Here is a 22,822-nt window from a genome sequence, read left to right as displayed (position 1 = left end):
ACCTGAAAGCTGTGACGCCCAGCAATATCACTTCCAGGAAATGTATATTATGTATGTTCCCATGGGAAAAAATTATGTACAAAAATATTTATTCATCACAGCATTACCTATAATAATGAATATTTGGTTTTTAAAAAGTGTCCCATAAGGAAGTGGCTAAATATATTATTATATATTCATAGGATGAAATACTATGAAAAATTATAAATCCTGGTTTTTGGTGGTGTTTTGTGTTTATTTATTTATTTTGAGATGGAGTTTCCCTCTTGTTGCCCTGGCTGGAGTATAATGGTGCTATCTTGGCTCACCGCAACCTCCAAATCCCAGTTAAAGCAATTCTCCTGCCAAGTAGCTGGGATTACAGGCATGCATGACCACACCTGGCAAATTTTTGTATTTTCAGTAGAGACGGGGTTTCTCCACGTTGGTCAGGCTGGTCTTGAACTCTCAACCTCAGGTGATCTGAAATCATGTTTTTAAAATAAGAATAATATCAACTCAGCAATTATAACATCTCAGGCCTGTTCTGAATATTTTACATGCATTAGTAAGTTTGTTGTATGTGTTACATGAATTTAATGCATACAATAAACTTGTATAGTGAGTATATCATTATCTCCATTATTATCCCTATTGTAGATGACAAAATAAGGCACTGAGATTGCACAGCTAAATGGCAAACCTTGTAGAATATTTAATGGTATGGAAAAATGCTTATATCATAATAGCAAATGAAAAATTAAAACTATGGGCCAGGTGCAGTGGCTCACGCTTATAATCCCAGCATTTTGGGAAGCCAAGGTGGGTGGATCACTTGAGGTCAGGAGATCAAGATCAGTCAACATGGTGAAACACTCTCTACCAAAAATATAAAAATTAGCCAGGCATAGCAGGAGGAGCTTGTAATCCAGCTACTTGGGAGGCTGAGGCAAAAGAATCGCTTGAACCCAGGAGGTGAAGGCTGCAGTGAGCCGAGATCGTGCCACTGTACTCCAGCCTGGGTGACAGAGCAAGACTCCATCTCAAAAAAAAAAAAAAAAAAAAAAACTATGTCCAGTATAGGCCTAATTTTATAAAATATCAATGTATGTTTGTATATACATATATGTTTCAATGTCTGCAGACATAGGAAAAGGTAATACTAGAAATAAATATGACAAAATTTAATGGTGGCTATCTCTAGATGATGGCATTACAGGTTTTTTAATATATGCTTTCTATATATCCAAGATGTTCTAGAATATAAATATATCATATTTTTTTGAGACAGAGTCTCGTTCTGTTTCCCATGCTGGAGTACAGTGGTGCTAATCTCTGCTCACTGCAACCTCTGCCTCCTGGGGTCAAGCAATTCTCGTGCCTCATCCTCCAAGTAGCTGGGACTACAGGCATGAGCCACCACACCCAGCTAGTTTATATATATATATATATGTATATGTATATGTATATCATATATCTTTATATATTTATTTGTAAATATATACATATATATATTTACATATAATAGATAATATAATATAAATATATACATTTATTTATTTATTTATTTTAGTACAGACAGGGTTTCACCATCTTGGCCAGGCTGCTCTCATACTTTCGGCCTCAAGTGATCCAGCCAGCTCAGCCTCCCAAAGTGCTGGGATTACAGGTGTGAACCACTGCATTAGCCTGATGTATCACTTTTACAACCAGAAAAATTTACATGTAAAAAACTAAATGCTTAATTAAACCTTGGAGGTAAAATGTTCATATCTCCTTTCACTAAGGTGTCCATGTTTTCCAAGCACACACATTTTTATCTGCCAGAATACAGAGCATTAAAAACCAAAGCATTTTCCAAATGAGCACTGACAGAGGTAACATCTTCAAGTTTTACATTTAATAAAATCTCCTTTGTGAACCATGTTAATGAGTCTAATCTACTGATTTTCAGAAAGCTTACTAATAACAGAATCCTCGTTGAGGTTTAACTTGAAAAATACATCCAATTCAGCCAGGCGTGGTGGCTCAGGCCTGTAATTCTAGCACTTTGGAAGGCCAAGACAAGAGGATTGCTTGAGCTCCAGAGTTCAAGACCAGCCTAGGCAGCATAAGGAGACCATGTCTCTACAAAAAATTTTCAAAAATTAGCTGAGCATGGTGATGCATGTGTGGTCCCAGCAACTTGGGAGGCTGAGGTGGGAAGATCTCTTGGTAGCCAACACGATGAAACACCATCTCTACTAAAAATACAAAAATTAGCCAAGCATGGTGGCACACACTTGTAATCCCAACTACTTGGGAGGCTGAGGTGGGAGGATCACTTGAACCCAGGAGGCGGAGGTTGCAGTGAGCTGAGATCGCACCACTGCACTCCAGCCTGGGGGACACAGCGAAACTCTGTCTCAAAAAAAAAAAAAAAAAAGATGAGAAAAAGAAAGAAGAAATTAACAAAGATCAAAACACCACTGAAACATTTGTCATTCATACGTATAAATATTAAAAGTTGTTGAAGATGTGTGTAAAGAGAAAAATCTTATAGAAATTTGATGCAACAATTTTGGAGGGCAAATTGACCTATCAGAGTATTGGCCTATCAGTGGTATTACTCAGCAATATCACTGATAGTAATTTACCCTATATATATAGTCATGTAAGCACACCAAGATATATGGACAAGAATGTTCACTGCAGCATGGTTTACATAAGTCAAATAAACAAATAATCCAAATTTACATTAGAAGAGGGCAGATTAAATAAATAATGGTATATCCATACAATAGAACACAATTCACCCCTTAAAAAGTATATGGTCTATACTTTTTAGTCTACAGTGTGTATGTGCTAAGAAAAAATATCCAAAAGATATTATTAAATGGAAACAGCATTACATTATGATCTTATTTGAGTAAGATGAAACAGTACAAATAAGAATGTATAAAAAACTATTAGGCTGAGGCTAGACATTTTATTTTTACTTTTTATTTTATACATTTCTTTACGTTTGACCTTTTTGCAATGTATAAGCATTCTTTTATTAAAATAAGGTTTTTCAAATGATACTTCTTGGATTCCACATCGCCAATCAACAAATGTACATTTTAAACTTTTATGAAGTGTGTGCTCATGATAATCCCTATCAACACCATCAAAGTACATCTTATTTGTAAAATTTTAAATTTGAGGGAATTTTTGAGTAAAGATGTCAAAGTACTCAATATTTAGAGCTGATAAAACTTAAGATTTCTAAACTCAGAGAAAAAAGGAACATGCAAATGTATTATTTAAGAAATCATCACAGAAAAACTCAAGTTTAAAAAAATATATATTGTAAACCTTCACAGACTGTCATTCCATCAAAAGCAAAATACGAGTTTGTGGAATTATTTAACACCATCCCAACACGCCGCAGGACACATGCTACCTCTAGAGTTAAGAATGATTAGAAGCATAAACTTTGTATAGACAGACAAGTACTAAGATACCACCTCCTTGGGGAAAGGATGGGAGAGGGGAGGATGGGGAAAAGTTGGTAGAGGTGAAAAAAGTTACAGTTAGACAGGAGGAATAAGGTCCATGTTCTATTGCACAGTGGGGTGACTATGGTTAACAGTAAGGTATTTCATATTACAAAATAGTTAGGAGAGAGGTTTTTGAATGTTCTCACCACAAAGAAATGATAAATGCATGAGGTGATGAATATGCTAACTACCCTAATTTGAACATTATACAATATATACATGTATTGAAATATCAAGTTGTACCCCATATATATGTATAATTATAATGTGTCAATTAAAAAATTTTTAATTTTAAGATGCCACCTCCAACACTCACTAACTTGCTTAATTCTGAGCAAGCTACTTCACTTCTCCATACCTCAGTTCCTTCATATGTAAGTGAGGTTACAAATACTGCCTGCCTCAAAGGATTGTAGTGAAAATAAAATTAACATATAAAATATGCTCAATATTGTACCAGGCACAAAATAAGCACATCGTGTATTCATTCATTCAGTTAGTTACGTAATCATTATTTTTGAGCTTGCTATGTATCAGGCATCATACTAGAATGCTATGGCAATACTAAAAAAACTACTATCATCCCTGCTTAAGTGTACAGTCTAGTTGAAAAGGTAGACACTAAAAACATACAAAATGCATCATTAGAAACTGCAGTAAATGTTATGAAAGAATATAACGCGGTACCATGAGACAGACTAATCAGAAAGACCTAACTAAAAAACTGAGAAACTGGAACTCCTGTGCACTGTTGAAAGGAAAGTAAAATAGTACAGCTGGTAAGGAAAACAGTATGGCAGTCCCTCAAAAAATTAAAGATAGAACTTCCATATGATCCAGCAATTCTGAACTCCTAGGTATTAAATATATATACCCAAAAGAAGTGAAAGTGGAGACTCAAAAAGATATTTGTGCACCCATGTTCATAGCATTCACAACACCCAAAAACTGGAAGACACCCAAGTGCCCATCGATGGATGAGTAGACAGATAAAATGTGGAATATGCACATACACCGGAGCATTCAGCATCAAGAAGGAAGAAAATTCTGACACATGTTAAACCATGGATGACCTTTGAGGATGTTATACTAAGTGAAATAAGCCAGTCTCAAAAGGACGAATACTGTATGATTCCAGTCTAGAGGTACCTAGAGTAGTCTAATTCATGGAGAAGTAGAATTGTGGCTGCCAGGAGCTGGGGGCCAAGGGGGATAATGGGGAATTACTGTTTAATGGGTAGAGTTTCAGATTAGCAAGATGAAAACAGTTCTGGAGAAGGATGGTGGTAACGGTTGTACAACAATGTGAACTACTTTATGCCACTGAACTGTATGCTTAAAAATTGTTAAAATGCTAATTTGTGTTATGTATTATATTAGTTTCCCAGGTTGCCATAACAAAAAACATAGACTGGGTGGCTTAAACAGCAGAAATTAATATTCTCAAAATTCTGGAGGCTAGGCCAGGTGCAGAGGTTCACACCTGTAATCCCAGCACTTTCGGAGGCTAAGATGGGAGGGTCACTTGAGGCCAGGAGCTCAAGAGCAGCCTGGCCAACATGGTGAAATGCCATCTCTACTAAAAAAAATATACCAAAAAAATTAGCCAGGTGTGGCGGTGTACGCCTATAGTCCCAGCTACTCTGGAGGCTGAGGTATGAGAATTGCTTGAACCTGGGAGGTGGAGGTTGCAGTGAGCTGAGATTGCGCCATTGCACTCCAGCCTGGGCTACAGAGCAAGACTATCTCAAAAACAAACAAACAAACAAACAAAATTCTGGAAGCTAGAAGTCCAAGATCAAGGTGCAGGCAAGGTTGGTTTCTCCTGAGGTTTCTCTCCTTGGCTTGCAGATGGCTGTCTTCTCACTATAACTTCACATGGTCTTCCTTTGTACCTGTCCGTGTCTGTATTTCCTCTTCTGATAAGGACACCAGTTGCATCAAATGAAGGGCCACCCTTATGACCTCCTTTTAACTTAATTACCTCTTCAAATAACCCCCATAGTGAAATACAATCATATTTTGAGGTATTGGGGGTTAGGCCTTCAACATATGAATTTTGAGTGGGCACAATTCAGTCCATAAAATGTATATTTCACTACAATTTTTTAAAAATAAATAATATAAATAGGAGTGGGCAGAGGGTGAAGATCAACATATGGGAAGGTTCTAAGTCAGGAAAAGCATGGTGGTTCGAGGAAATGAAAGAAGACCACCCGTGTGGCTGCAGCACAGGGGAAGTGAGAGCTAATACTTTGAGCAGAAATGAAATGAAAATGCATTCCTTGAAAAACATTCCAAATGTTTACAAAAACTCTAAGAACATGTAAGCCTTCCAAAAAGAACAGTCATGAGAAGGACCAAGCAGCTTATGAAAAAGATGTACTGCTAGTTACCATACATCAATACTTTGAATGAACATTTGGAAGACCTCTCTGCATTCAAAAACAGACAAACTATTTCAGAGTTCATTTTTGCACTTTTGTTACAGTCCTAAGAAGTCTTCCAAAAAGTATCTTCTAAAATAAATTACTAATGTGGTGAAATATGCAAAGATTTGCCATTTTATTAAGTTTTTATCCATAGAAATATCACCACTTAACAGAAAATATCCCTTAAGTTAACTTCAGGGTAAATCATTAAACAGAAAAAAGAGGCCGGGCGCGGGGGCTCAAGCCTGTAATCCCAGCACTTTGGGAGGCCGAGACGGGCGGATCACAAGGTCAGGAGATCGAGACCATCCTGGCTAATCCGGTGAAACCCCGTCTCTACTAAAAAAAATACAAAAAACTAGCAGGGCGAGGTGGCGGGCGCCTGTAGTCCCAGCTATTCCGGAGGCTGAGGCAGGAGAATGGCGTGAACCCGGGAGGCGGAGCTTGCAGTGAGCTGAGATCCGGCCACTGCACTCCAGCCTGGGCGACAGAGTGAGACTCCGTCTCAAAAAAATAAATAAATAAAACAAATAAACAAAAAAATAAATAAATAGATGGAAAAAAGAATGGTTACTAATTAATGTTATAATTTTATTAAAGCCAACCTACTTTTCCATTAAATTTCATAAATGTGTTAACTACAGAATCAAGAAAAACACTAGAGTTCTCATATTATAAGTCTGGATCAGCATTTACAACCCATCTCCTCAAGTGCTGGCCAGACTGTGGACTGATACCTCCAACACAGCTAGATCTATCAGCACAGCCAGCCTCACAAGCACCAAGCACCACAAGCATCTGAAGCGTCGGACTCCAACTTTAATAGTGTGCACTCTAAGGAAAACATTCTGAGTTACTGAATGTCAAGGATACATTCTCAATCACAATGTTTCACAACAGAGGTAACAGATTAGGAGGTGAAGGCAACAAAGACTCTAAACTTTTTAAAGTACTGAAACTTCCCAATTTTGTCAAAGATTAAACCACCACCAAGAAAAGAAAAAGAACAACACATTCATATTTACAGAAAACTGACTACTGGACATAAGCACTGCCTTTTTCTCCTGGTAAAATGAATCCTACAAAAAAAAAAAAAAAAAAAAGGAAAAGAAAAGGAAAGGAAGAAAGAAATCCCATGACATTATGTGTGTATATGTACAGTATATCCAGAATATATAAGGCACATCCACCAGTCTAAAAGAGGAACTAATTGGAAAGATATGGCAAAAATTTATAGAAGAGAAAGCATGAAAGGTTAGTAGCCATATGACAATAAATCCTTAAAAATGAAAGTTAAGGCCACAATAAGCTAAACTTTAGTACATATAAATCACATCTCAATTTTAAAAACATGCAGTAAGAAATGATTCCATATCTACAGGCAAAAGATTTTAAAAATCTGATCATACCAAGTGCTGTCCAAGATGGGGAGCCACAGACAATTGCATACACTGATATACTGTATCCCAGTACAACCACTCAGGCAAACAGTTGTCATCACCTAGTAAAACTAAACACACATATACTCTAGGAAGCAGCAATTCCAGTCCTAGGTTTATATCCTAGAGAAACTCTTGTGCAACAGCACTACCTTCATAGCAATCTTTCTCATGATTATATGATTACACAAACACAAATGTTCACCAGCATCAGAAAGCCTGATACTGCAATATAATAACATATCATATGAAATACATATTTTTTAAGAGATGAGGTCTCTCAGGCTGGCGTGCAGAGGTGTGATCATAGGTCACCGCGGCCTCAAACTCCTGGACTCAAGCAATCCTCCTGCCTTAGCCTCCTGAATAGCTGGAACTAAAAATGCTCATGTATTTCATATTATAGAAGACCTATATATACATTTAGTCTTTGTCCCCTGATTCCTGGCACAGGGTTTCTAAAGCCCTTAACATTTCCTGAGTGATGGGATAAGAGGGATATCTTTTATTATTCATAATAAGCCCTTTCAAACACACCTGAATTTATGTTAATGAGGTGACTCTTGGAGGAAAGGGGCTGGTTGTCATCAGAGCCAATCATTTAATTAAAGGGTTGGAATTTTCATCCCCATTCCTCCACTCCCCCACCCCACTTTGCTGGGGCTGCAAATTGAGTTCAATCACCAATGGCCAACGATTTAATCAATCATGCCTACTACATAAATGGAACCTTCATAAAATCCCTAAACTGCAGGGTTCAGAGAGCTTCCTAGTTGATGTACAAGAACACATTCATATGTCAACAGAGTGGCATATCCCAAAGTCCACCAAGACACAGGTTCCTATGCTCCAACCCTTCTAGACCTCATCCTATTTATCTCTTCACCTGGTTGTTCATTTGTATCCTTTAATATATACTTTGTAGTAAATTAGTAACAGTAAGTAAACTTTCCTTGGGTCCCACAAGCCTCTGTAGCAAATTATCGAACCTGAGGAATGGGTCATGAGAACCTCCAATTTGTAGCCAAGTCAGATAGAAGTTGTAGGAAACCTGGGGACTCCCTACTTCTTATTGGCATCTGAGGTAGGGGCAATCTTGGACTGAGCCCTTCACCTGTGGGCTTTCTGCTAACTCCAGGCAGTTAGTGTCAGAATTAAATTGTAGGATAAGTAGTCACTATCTGCCAAGAATTAAAGAATTGGTTGGTGTGGAAAATACCCACACACATTTGGTATCAGAAGTGTTCTATGAGTATACAGTAAAAAATTTTTAATCCCCTTTTAAAAAGATAATTAAATTGTAGTATATCTTCCAATGCAGTGCTACACTGTAGTAAAAATAAATAAAATATGGCTTCATGAATAAACATGGATAAATCTCAAAAACATAAGCTTGAGTAAAAGAGCAAGGTACAGAAGTGTACATGTCATGGAATTCCACTTGTAGAAAGAGCAAAAGCAGCTAAAATTAAATAATATATTGTCTAGATATAAATATATAAAAGACAAATGCATTTTTTTAAAAAGCAAAGGAGTGACTAAGAAATGAAGGATAATGGTCACCATAGGAGAAATGTGGGGGGTGGGTGGGGGACAAAAGGGATACAATGAAGGGAGGACAAACGGGTTTCTAAGGTACTACTCATACGACATTCAGTTTCTTAAGCTATATAGTAGGTATCCAAGTTCATTTTATTTATTTTCTTTAAATTATACATGTACTTATATATATTCTTTTATATGTATATGTCTCATTTTAAAAAGCAAAATAAAAGCCAATAATCAAATGCTATTTTTTAAAAGAACAACCTGATGTGGCTTCCATTTCAAGGTGCCTGACAGCCTGGATGTCCTCCTGAGTCCCTAATGCAAGGAAAAGCATCAAAGAACAAAATGGAAGAATTCCATACTATTGAAAAGAGCTCACTGAAAGGAAACTTTAAATGGGTAAGAGATTTCAACAAATTCCTGGAACACAGAACGGGTAAGGAGTATGCGCTCACAGATGAAACAGAGGGGAAAGCTGCTCTCCAAGGCCACCAAGGAGGCAATCTGCTCAACAGAGCCTGGGGAGGCTCTGGGCTCCAAGTCAACAGGTATCACAGAGTGGGGAGAGGATCTGCGGCAGGAAATAGGGGGATGAAGTGATGACAGTTAGCACTCCCATCTCTCCCCTGCCTCTAGCACAGCCTTCGCACAGCCTGGCCAAGTGTGATGACAGACAACACATCTCAGGGTTCATCTCTAAAGAAACTGAACCAACTGTGGCAGCAGGGAGTAAGAGATGGCTTGTGAAGGCTTCTGATGTGAATTTTGATACCTCAGAGTAAATACCTCCTTATGGCATTTTGGGGGTGAAGAAAAGCTGGCCACCAGACAACCCAGTACTACACACACACACAAAACACACACACACACACACGCACGCACACAGTGCTTCATTTAGAATTCTCACTCAGAGAACAGGGACAGCTGAGGAAAAAGAAGGAAAAAAAAAAAAAAGCTCTACATATAGATCTTTTTAAAAGAGTAGAGGAAACTTTTCCCAGTCCTTTATTCCTTATTATGAATAGGGAACCAAGTCTACAAGGAAAACCAGTAACAGGAGGGGAAAACTGACCCTGAAAGCAAAGTGTTAATTTGGGAAACAAAAGAGTACTGTACTTCAAACAGTGGCCCCAGGCTGGAGGATCCCTTAAATCCAGGAGTTCTAGACAGCATTGAGCTACGATCACACCACTGCAATCCAGCCTGGGTGACAGAGCGAGACCAATACTCAAAAAATGGTTTTAGTGTCTTCTTGAATATTTTTATTTAAGACAGTCTCGCTCTGTCACCCAGGCTAGAGTGCAGTGGTGCGATCACAGCTCACAGCAACCTCAAACTCCTGGGCTCAAGCGATCTTCCTATCTCAGCCTCCTGCATAGCTGGGACTACAGAAGCACACCACCACGCCCAATTGATTTGCTCCACCACGCCTGGCTAATTTTTAAAATAATTTTTTTTGTAGAAACAGGGTCTCGCTATGTTATCTAGGCTGGTCTTAAACTCCTGGCCTCAAGCAGGAGCTGAACTTGAACTCCCACATTGCCCTCCCAAAGTGCCAGGGCAATAGCCATGCACTGCACCCCACACCCAGTCAACTATAATCATTAAAGAATAAGACACAATGAAAATAAAGTGATTATAGAGAAAAATAAAAAACTTTTAAAATATTTCTGAAAATATGATTGCCAAAATAGAAATTTAATAAAATTACCATAACAGTAAGGAAATCTCTCAAAGTGTATAACAAAAAGACAAAAGGATAGAACATATGGAAGAACAGATTAGAAACAAAGGGCCAATGTAGGAGACACAATATCCAACTAGTAGCTTCCCAATTTGTACCATGTAAATCCTCCCCTACTCCAAACCCTGAAGAACACTGAACCCAGGGTAGCAACCTGATCCAGCAGGAATGACTCCACAGGCTAAATGAAGCCAATCAAATGGTCTCTTTTGGGAATATGACTTATGAAAAATGCAGGGTCTAATATGGGCCTAAAACCAAAAGGTCATGTCAATGCTGGCATGTATAAATATGTTGACCCAGGTGAAAGAGAAGAGAATAGAGAGCAGAGAAAGGAAGAACAAGAGAGGAGGCAATGACCATGATTCTTGACTTTCTATTTCCAGCCCATGCCATAGTCCCTAATGGGTCTACCGGTGCCACAGAGATTGGCTACGAGATTCTACATTTTTAAGGTTTGGGTTTTTTGCTTTTTTTTTTTTTTTTTTTTTTGTAGTTAATTTGAGTGGGCTTCTGTTCTTTGCATCCAACAAACTCTGACTAAAACAGCAGGTATCTATTGTCTGGAACTGCACAGTAACCAAGAGACACTGCGTTGTAACATGGGAACACCCCGCCTTCCCCTGCACCAATCAGCCGTGTGGCACATAATCTTGGCTCCCACTGCCTGTCATTCTGTCAGCATTCCACATAAATGTGAGCAGTGTGGTATTGTTGAACATTATTAAGATTATATGTGATCAAATGTTCCTAATAATTAAAATGTCAAAATCCAAGAGTAAACATATAGTGAATTCAATGAAACATTCAATGAAAACTTGAGATTATGGAACAATTACAAAAAGGAAGCAAATGTTAACTTGCCTTACAATATGGAACAAGAGAACAAATAGTACAAGATTTGGAAAGAAAATGAACAAATTAATGTCTTTTGTATCCTGAGTGCTTTCATCAGCCTGAAAAATTAGAAAGCCATGTAAAATTTCTTTTTTGATGACCTTAACAAAGCTGATTTACTTAAAAAGGGAATGGAATGCCATTGTCTAGATTAATCTGCACAGAACAAGAAAAAATATTCTTTGAAGTTCAAGAAATGGAAGGAGGGTGTTTTTACATACATGGAAAGTAACTTTCACACATCTCCTAGCTGGACAACCAGAATCAAACCACAACATGAGAATCTTAAGCCAATGTCTGAGACCCTGAAGAATGAATATTTTGAGCCTGAGCAGAGGAGAGAACAGCCAACAATGTAAAGAGATAGAGTATGTATATATGCTTGTGTGATTAGCAACCATCTTTCCCAGACTCTCTGATATCAGAGATCCATAAAATTACCTCTAAAAATATATAATATGTATATACATATGTATACACACACACAATCAATTCAATTGCCAATGTTCTATTTTTGCAAGTACAGATAATTCATTTGAGGCCATTACTATTACTAGGTATTATCACTATCATCCAGTTTTTTTTTAAAGGTCATCTTAATACAAAAAAACAAAAGTAGAAAGGACTTGATCTCAGAATTTTCTAAACCCCTTGAAAACTTCATCACAGGCCAGTAAATGCACTTATGTTAAGTTAATTACATTAATGGTTTTGTGGGTTTTGCTTTAGCTAGAATTTATGATTCATTCACAAATCCCTACCTCTATTATTCCACTACTCTCTGTCCTCAAAAGGTTATCACAAGTGAGGAAAGCAGGAGATAAGCAACGAAATATTTAAGAATAACACAGTGTTTGGGACCCCAGAAACATGATACGGATGGCTTCATGAAAGGGAGGGCTGAGAAGCTGCTGTATTCAATTAGAAAAGTTGGATTTGAATGGGTGAAGAACAACAGCACAGTGAACAGAGGGGCTTTAAAGCAGAAGCAGGACTGCATTCGGAGACGCAAAGGAGGAGGCCTCAGCTGAGCAGACAACTGACAAGGGGCACTTGGAACTGGATGCCAAGCCACAAAAATTGGGAATTTGCTTTCCTTATTGGAAGCAATAAGGAATCTCCAATGGAACAAACATGGCAGAGGAAGCATATCAGGCATACCCAACAGAAGCTATGATTTTGTAATAAATTTTGGTAACTTGAAGCAATTTCCTGGGCAGTTGGCCAGTTACCCCCAGTTCTCTGTTTGAGAAGATTCAGCCCCATCTACCTTGTGTGAGACTGTACTGCTACTGTTTCTGTACCCAGGACCACGATGGTGGTGACTATCCTAAATCCCCTTGAAAATCACTTAATTTTTCTGTTCTAGGTGTGGCTGCCAACTTCTCTAGGAGTTTGCTCTTGACAACATGGAGGTAGTGCCACTGGTGGAGATAAGAAAAATCATGAAAGACAGTTGCTTCAGAAAAGAACTGGAGATGACTATTAGAAATCGTCCAGTAGACAATTGAAAATCTATTTGTTTATTCATCCAACAATGTTTTTGAGCCTCTACTTGGCACCTACTATGTATCAGCCACCTGAACAAAAAAGACAAGGATCCCTGCTTTCATGAAGCTTACTGATATGGTTTGGCTGTGTCCTCACCCAAATCTCATCTTGGATTGTAACACTTGTAATCCCCATGTGTCATGAGAGGAACCCAGTGGGAGGTAATAGAATCATGGGGGCAGTTCCCTGTGCTGTTCTCATGATAGTGAGTGAGTTCTCACGAGATATCATGGTTTTACAAGTGTCTGACACTTCCCCTGCTGGCACTCATTCTCTCTCCTGCCGCCCTGTGAAGACGTAACTTCTGCCATGACTGTAAATTTCCTGAAGCCTCCCCAGCCATGCAGAACTGTGAGTCAATTAAACCTCTTTTATTTGTAAATGACCCAGTCTTGGGTATTTCTTCATAGCAATGAGAGAACGGACTAATACACTTACACTCAACAGGGAGATAGTGACAATAAACATAATAACTGAATACATTATATAGCATGTAAAAAGTGCTTTAGAAAAAATATATAAAAGGAAAAACAAAGATTGCTAGTAATTTATAAGAAAACAACAACAACAAACACTAAATGAAGCCAGGAGAAGGGAGGAGTTCCCCAGAGAGAAGTGTTTGGTTAATGCTTTTCCGGTTCTAAAACTCTAAAGGAATAACCCTAACATTCTTGCTGAAGCAGAAGGTAAGATCAAAGAGTCACAGAATTGTTGTGACTTGAAAAGATATCAGAACTTGGAACTGTCATCTTACAGATGTCATCTTAGACCATCGTGTTACAGAGGAGGAAATGTAGAACCACCAAATTTAAGAAACTTCATCTTAGAACAAAAGACGGCTAGGGGCAAAAGGGGGAGTTCCAAAACTCTAGCTTTTCATTAACTTCTACTAAAAGCAGAAGCCCTTTCAGTTGCTTTGGAAGAGGCTCAAATCCTTTTAGGGGTAAGGTAATGAAAAAAAAAAACTTCTAAAAATTATACAAATAAATAGCTTAAGCCACATAATAGCAATAATAAAAACAGCAAACACTTATACAGCACTTACTTTGTGCCAGACACCATTCTAAATCCTTGTCATAAATAATAAACTCCTTTAGTCCCCACAACAACTCTTCCCCAAGGAAGACTCTGGAGTCAGTCCTTTTAATGCCAAGCCTTCCTCTTCTAAATATTTATGCATAACTTCATACAGCACAATCTTTATCGTTAATTAGGAAACTAGGTTCTATCTAGATTTTTTATTTGAGTCTACCAGAACTGAAACATATTTGTACATGGAAAATACAACTGTTTAAGCTTCATTTGAAGAAAATATGCTTTAAAAGAAAACTTGAAACTATATAATATAATCAGTATTATGCTGAGTACACTGGTATTTCATTAATTCAATAAAGTATCCTTAAAGATATGTTTTCAACTACATACTACTTCAAAAGACACTTTCAAGAACCTAATGTAACCTTTCTTTTTTAAATAAAATTCCGGAGGGTGAGGTGAGAGTATCACTTGAAGACAGAAGCTCAAGCCCAGCCTGAGCAATACAGCAAGACCCCGTTCTCTACAAAGAATTTTAAAAACTAGCCAGGTGTGGTGGTGTGTACTTGTAATCATAGCTACTAGGAAGGCTGAGATGAGAGGATCACTTGAGCCCAGAAATTGGAGGCTGCAATGAGCTATGATCATGCCACTGCACTCCAGCCTGGGCAACAGGGCCAGATTCTTGTCTATTAGGTTGGTGAAAAGTAATTGCAATTTTTGCCTTAAAAAAACAAAAATGGCAAAAAACGCAATTACTTTTGCACCAATCTAATATAAATAAGTAAATAATTCTGATAAGGTAGATTTTTTTGTTTTGTTTTGTTTTGTTTTTTAGTTAAACAAATCCTATACTTTGGTTTTCAGATGAGGGAAAGGGAGAGAGAAATACAATGAAAAGAATTAAATTCTTTTTCTGGTTAGTGTAGTGTGACAGATCCCCCACTAGGTTACCAGTATGTTCACTGCCTGAATCACGCAGGCTAGGCAGTGAGCCAAGGCCATGGTGCCCAACCCAGGAACAGGTATTCCTGAGAACCCAAACATCTCGGAGAGTATCTAAGAACCTACCAAGGAAAATAGTCCCAATACACACAAATAGTAGGCAAAAAGTCAGAAAACTAGCTTAAAAGCACCTTAGAGATGGGAGGCAGCACGGATCTCTAGGGCTGTTCTGCTGCCACCCAGGAGTACCCCATATGTAAATCTTAATAAACCCATCTACTAATCAAGCTGGATTTGTCTGCATCATTCTTTGGTCTCTCGGCACTTTCCCAGTTTGGGGGACTGGGGGCTGGGGACAATACAGTCCCAAGGTTTTCTCTTTACAGTTAATATTTTTCTAAGCATGTGATATTTAAGATTTTACTATCAGAATCATGACATGAATAATATACAACACATGCTGATAAAATATAATAAATTTTTAAACTAAAAAAATGAAGTTTCCCTTTTCTATACAACCGAACACAGACTTTGTAGAATGCATTATAAAAAGTTACCAACTGTGTGTCTAAAGTTGATGATCTTTGCCTTTAGTTAATGAGGTTCATCTTCATTTCTATAGGCTTTCTTAGTATTATTAGAAGGTTTGACTATGTGTCACATGCCATTACAATTCACTCTATAGGTGTGTCCACCCATGGGTCTGTCCAGTCGTACTGGAATTTAATCACATGGAATAATAGTTGAATACATGGATCATCAACTATGGCATTTTATTACCATGTTAGAGGTAATGTAACCTGCTTTACACAGTAGGAATGGTCTAGACTATTTATATGCGCAGACATCAAAGCAACTTCGAAACCCTCATGGATTAACTTGTTCAACTCCAAACAAGACCTTTATCTTTTTTCTATGAAAGAGGAGAGGTGATTTTTCTTCCTGGAGCAAAGGTGGGAGATGGCAGGTTCCCTACTTCAATAAAGCAGTACATTCAGATATGATACAGAGGAAAGTAGCCTATGTTGGCTCTTATATTCAATATTTTTGGTCATCCTTGGGAGAATCTCATTTCAGTAAGCTATATTTTCAAACACACAACCCCTAGAACCCCCAGCGTATTTCAAAAGCTTCACTGGCATACTATACACATATATCGTTCTCCTTAACATGATCACCACGGTTTTGAATAGCTTCCTAATACTCAATTCAGCCATTATTTTGCATGCAAAACATATGTAGGCCAATATTATAGCACTGTAAAGAGTATAAATAGTACTACACTCAGCCCTCCATATCCATATCCATGAGTTCCACATCCATGGATTCAACTACTCAAGATAGAAAATATTCAAAATATTCATGTTTGTACTGAACATATGCAGACTTTTTTACTTGCCATTATTCCCTAAACAAGACAGTATAACAACTATTTGCATAGTATTTACATTGTATTAGGTATTATAAGTAATCTGGAAATGATTCAGAATATATGGGAAGACAGGTGTAGGTTATATGCAAATACTATGTCATTTTATATCAGGGGCTTGAACATCCCACGGATGTTGGTATTACTGTTGGATACTGGTATTTCTACTGGATGTTAGAATTACTATTTATAAAACAAACTTCCAAAAAGAATCTTATTTGATATTCATATGATTCTACAAAGATTTCTTACACCATTTAGATTTAGACCAGCACAGGTTTATATTCTTCCACTTAATGAGAACTGAGAGGGTGATTTGAGACAAAGATGACACTTTGTCAAGTTTAAAACTGGAAAAGTCCTGGAACCAGTTCCTCACAGATACCGAGGGATGACCACAGTAGAATCCTTGTCTTCAAGCAACTTTTAAACGAGTAGGATAAGATATGTGTACCAGTAACTGTAGCCACAAGATAGAATGAGAGCCAGAAGAGAAGAGTTGTAGCTGTTCAGCTTAGAGGGACTCTAAGCTTTGCTGCAGCCAACACGCAGAGAGAAACATGATCTGTTTTAAGATTCAGTGTCCACAGGGTAAAAATAAACCAGTTGCTCAGAGAACTATTTTTGATACTGAGTCAGAAAGAAATTTATCCTGTGGTTCCTGACAAAAGATTCTGTTTAATGTAATAAAAACCCTTAAGTTTTTGTTTGTTTGTTTTACAATGAACTGTGCTAAGGTTGAGTGGGGCTGAGAAACTCTAATGAAAACCAAGAAATATAACATGAATACCAGGCAGAGGAGCAGGGATTGGCTCTACCATGTCAGTCAAGTCCATACCTGCAGCTTCCGGAGAAGACACTGAATATCACTGCCATATTTAAGATAGCTGTATTTCTTTTGGGGGAATAAAATGCAGATAGGATCTAAATAAGTAAACATCAGTGTGTCACTTAACTGAACTCACTTTTTTCTTATACAAATTAAATCACAAAACATTGTGATGTCATCATTTTGATACTCCATAAAAATGGAAAATAGGTCATCAGTCTGAAACAAACAAAACTGACTTACAGCTAGGAATTACTATTTTTAAAACAAAATTCCAAAAAATCTTATTTGATATTCATATGATTCTACAAAGATTTTTTATACTATTTAGTTTTTGTGTTTTTTGTTGTTGTTTTGTTTTTTGGACACAGAGTTTCAGTCTGTCACCCAGGCTGGAGTACAGTGGCACAATCTCGGCTCACTGCAACCTTAGCCTCCTGGGTTCAAGTGATTCTCCTGCCTCAGCCTCCCAAGTAGCTGGGATTATAGGCATGTGCCACCATACCTGGCTAATTTTTGTATTTTAGTAGAGATGGGGTTTCCCCATGTTGGCCAGGCTGGTCCCGAACTCCTGACCTCAGGTGATCCACCTGCCTCAGCCTCCCAAAGTGCTGGGATTACAGGCATGAACCACCACACCCAAACCCATTTTGATTTATACTAACACAGGTTTAGAAAAATTTTTTACTGGAGGTTAAATAGGGCAAATCCAGTCATCACAGATACCCCTTTAATTATTTGACAATTTTAATTTAAAAGATTTTATAAGATTTACATACCACACGTTCTCACTCAGGTGGGAGCTTAAAAAGTGAATCTCATGAGATAGAGAGTTGATTGGTAGTTACCAGAGGCTGAGAAAGGTGGAGGGAGGAGAGAATGAAGAGAAGTTGGTTAATGAGTAGGAAAACAGTTAGATAAAAGGATTAAGTTCCAGTGTTCCACAGCACAATAAGGTGACTACAGTTAGCAACAACATATTGTATAGCTCAAAATAGCAAGACTAGAAGAACTGGAATGTTCCCAATATAAAGAAAAGATAAATGTTTGAGGTGATAAATATCCCAATTACTCCAATTTAATCATTACACATTGTATGCCTGTATCAAAATATCAAATGTACCCCAAAACACGTAAAACTATTATGTATCAATTTTTGTAAAAGATGTGTGTCATAAAGGAGTCCAATTCCTCATCTGGCCACCAAAAGCAAGGGTTTCCTTGCATAGAGTGAAAAAGACAAGATATTTTCTTAGACAACAGAACCAAGGAATGATTGGCAGTAGGAGGTCAATTCTTTTTACCTAACCAGTGACCTACTCATTACTCAATAGTAAACAACCAACTAACACTACACAGTGTTCTGAGGGAAGATCTGCACAAATTGATTGGAAATAAAATCATTACCAGATCAGATTAGCTCAAATTCCAATGATTAGTCACATGTCACTAATAATATAAACTCCAAGTTTCCAAATAAGCCAACTGTTAACATTTATGAATGACTGGGAAAAAAAATCCAATTCTTACTGCAATGATTCATACACCTGGGAATGAATAATTGACCAAGAAGCAGAGTAAACTGGAGTCAATGTGCAAATATTTGCTCCTGAATTTGACTCCCTGTTATATCATTTTTCACAGTTTTACAGTCTGTGATTATATGTACTACTTGTCTAAAGCTATCAAAGTTTCATAGAAAAGAAAAAAATATGAAAATTTAAAATATGTTGCATCCTTATATTTATATATTGATCTATAACATTCTAAGAATATCTCATTCATATAGTAAGTGGCATAGTGACATTATTTATGAATTCCCATCTAATCCTACAAAGAATTTGATGTAGCTTATGAGAAATGCATATGTGAAAGAAGAAAACTAGAACTTATGGCCAAGGAGTATAAAATAGGGTAGTAAATGAAGAATGTGGCCAAGATAAAAGAAAATGGAATAGAATTCAAAATGGAGACCATGAACCCTTACACAGTAACTACAGTTCAACAGAGAATTTGATTTTGTGCTTTATAGCAGCAAAGGTGAAAATGTAAACATGATTAGTTATATAATTTTCCATCAGGAATAAACATTTGCACTTTTTCAGGGAAGCAAAGTTCTTTCCTATCACTTACTATGAAAAAGTTGCTATAGGAAACACTGAAAGATATGATGGAAAAATTTCCCAATAGCATCCCTACAGCAAATGAGGACATAGAGCTGTTTCATATGCTGTCCCTAATTAAAACTCAACTTTACAACAGAATCAAGATAATATGGCCCAGGCGTGCAATTTTTCAAGAGACATAGTAGACTGAGCAAGAGATTCTAAAGGGCTACGAGTCCAATAGTGTAGTTTGATTCAGAGATTATGAGCAGTAAAGTACAAAAACAAAAATAAAAATAGCCAAAACTGTGATGTTTCTAAGTTTCCACCTCACCTCCCTTCTCTCTTTGAGCAAGTCCCTGGCCACTGTCATCTATCTCACAGCCTCCACTCCCATGCCCTTAGTTAACACCTCTTCTAACTCAGAGCTAAAATCCCATTTTCATTTACTTATCTGACACTCATACTTCAGTGTCTCACCAGCGCCATTAACTCCTCAAGATTCAAACTAATCTAAGTAGCCTGTCCTCCTAAACTGACTTACTTCTGCCATCCCAACTTTGTCACAGAAATCCCATCTTCCCAGTCATCTGGGGTTACATTCTTGGAGTCACATTCTTCCCTTTCTTCTCCCTAACTTCCCACATCCAATCAGTAGACTGCCTTACTATTCCTACCTCCACGGGGACCCATCCCATTTTCTCTAGCCCCGGGGTCACCATCCTAGATCAGAACTCCATTACCCACAGGCCTTCACAATAGCCTCCTCGATTCTCTCTCAGCCACCTCTCTCCCGATTCCAACTTACCTTATACACTGCTGTAAGAATAATATTCCTAAGGCTGTGACTGTATCAGTTTAGTCAAAAACCTTCAACGCATTCCCTCTGCTCACCTGAAGCAACCTGGTATTTCAGGCCTAACCAAAATGGCTTTCTCCCTCATACACACGCTTGAACTTGCCAATAAGTCTAACTACTCCCAAAATAGGCTGTATCTTTCCACTTTTGCTCATGAGTAATACAACCATACAATACCCTTCCCTTCATCTCTGCATGTTAAAAGACCAGGTTTAAATGGTACCTTACCCAGGAAGCCCTTTCTAGTTCTCTCAGCAAAAAGTAAGCACTTCCTCCTCTCTCCCTCCCCCTGCACTTGACTAGGGCTGTAATTCCAGAGAGTAATCATCACATCTTATCAATCTCTCTCCTGTCCAGCCTAGACTTCTGACTGCTTCAACCTTACTACCCAAAACACACCTCTGATGCTGTCAGCAGAGTGCCTAGTCATCTCTTAGTTTCCTCATGAGGATATGCAAGGCTCTCCACAGTTGGATTTACCCAGCACACTTTGTTCATACATTGATCACTGCACAAATGGAATCACACTAAAGTTACAAGTCCATCTCCTCCAGAGTAAAGACCAGGTCTTAATTAATTTTTGCAATCTCATATAGCCACTCAGTCACTCTCTGCAGACCATCTGACTTTAATTCTCTGCAGAGCAGGTCTTTTCCTGCTTACATATTTATTGTCTGTCTCTTCCTCACTCACCCAATGAGAATAGGAACCTTGCTTGCTTTGTCCTCAACTATATTCCCAGCACCTAGAACAGTGCCTGGCACACAGCAGATCATCAAAAGTTCAGGATGAATTTATTAATTCATGACTAGATGAATGATTCTCAGTGTCTACCCAAGTCCTGGCACAACATAGGTGCCAAGTAAATATTTGCTCGATGAATGAATCTTGTATTATATGAAAGTTATTTTCACACATATTTTAAAAGCTCTGAGAATTGGTGATCTTGATAACTTCTCTGGCACCTAACATAATGCTTTACACATATTAGGCCCTTGACAAATTTCTATTAAATTGGATTGCTAATTCAATAAAGGCTCAAGTAATTTACTAACTTATCTTCTAAATCTGAATTTGTCTCAATTTTCAATAAAGAGGAGTTTGCGTTATTTCTTATGACACATAATGCCTCTCTCCCAGAGGAAACGCTGTACTACAGAATAGATAAGGTCACCAGCTTTGCTTTAGAGATCTGGATTCAGAACCCAGCTCTGTCACTGATTACCCACATGACTCTGGGCAACTATTTAATCTCTCTTCACTTCAGCTCCCTCCTTAAAAGATTAGTAAACCTGTCATACAAAGCAGCCAATTTCCTTCACAGCTAAATGATCCATCCTAAATCCTTTATTACCCTTTCTTTAACCAGTTTTAAATTGTTCAACTCATGTCAGAATATTTAAATATATTTTGCTCGGACTTGAATGGGTCATTATTTAAAATAGTAGGGGACTATGTTCACAAAGTATTAATTCTCATTAACTTTTCATGACCTTACAGCATTGCAGTGTTCATCCAGTGAACACAAGTGACTTTAGAATATTATTGCCCTCATGCCTAAGACTTCCTGAAGCCACAGCAAAATAATGTCCCAAAGTCGCACTATCTCACACAGAAAAGTAATTATCTTTCCCTTAACACTTGACACAGGAAATGGCATGACAATCTGGTAAGTGATAAGAACATGAACTGTACCTATTAAATACATTACAAAATAACATGACCCCAGCTTAAGAATGATTTAAAAAACAATAAAAATAAAAAATAATGAAGGGCTTAATGCAAATGTAAGCGCATCATCTCAGTCAAAATGCATTTGACATCATTCAAATCCCTCTGAGGGACAATTCCATTTGGAGGTAGGGAGTGGTTGGCCAGGGCTCACAAGGATTAATGTCACCAATTCAGGTTAGAGCTTGTGACTCAAACAGAGGCAGGATTGACTGAGATTCACACAGATGGGTGGAGAACATAGTGAGCCTCCTGCACAAACACTGAAAGGCCTTTCCACCAGGCTTATTTACCAAAAAAGCAGTGGCCTGTTAAAGAAGATATTTATCCTAGAAGCAGTCTTTAAAAGATCAAATTCAAAAGATCATTCTCTCACAAATCTTGTTATTATTGCTAGGCACAAAAAAAAAAAAAATGTATTTGCATAAGTAAACACAGTCTGCACTGAAGCAGTATGAAAATGTAAGCTTTTATTGGCAAGTAGTCAACGAAACAAAAAGCAAATGAAAGCTAAACCTCTGTTGCTCAGGTGCAAACAAGAATACTAGAATAAAAGATCAATAGAACTTTTGTTACTATCCATGTAACTAAGGCTTCCTACCAAAATGTTAGGCTTACAGAGCCGTCTACTATTCTGAAAGCATCTATATCATGTTGATTTGAGTGCATTTTCTCAAAGGTAAGCAAGCAAAAAGTATAGTCTTGGTGGTAAGCTGAATGGAGCTGTAACAAATATCTTGCTGGAAGGTAATCTTCAATAGCTGCTGTTATCAGTTCA

At 37.7% G+C, this 22,822-nt stretch overlaps 1 protein-coding gene across 2 annotated transcripts in view; it reads right to left on the bottom strand.

Annotated features, from left to right (window-relative positions):
- The window catches only part of FHIP1A (FHF complex subunit HOOK interacting protein 1A), a 264,702-nt gene that overhangs the window by 221,602 nt on the left and 20,278 nt on the right, over positions 1-22,822 (bottom strand). The gene's annotated exons all lie outside the window — the stretch shown is intronic.

Source organism: Chlorocebus sabaeus, chromosome 7 (assembly GCF_047675955.1).
Source record: "Chlorocebus sabaeus isolate Y175 chromosome 7, mChlSab1.0.hap1, whole genome shotgun sequence".
NCBI lineage: Eukaryota > Metazoa > Chordata > Mammalia > Primates > Cercopithecidae > Chlorocebus > Chlorocebus sabaeus.
Note: the sequence above shows the minus strand (reverse complement) of the source record. Positions and strands in the feature narration are given on the sequence as shown.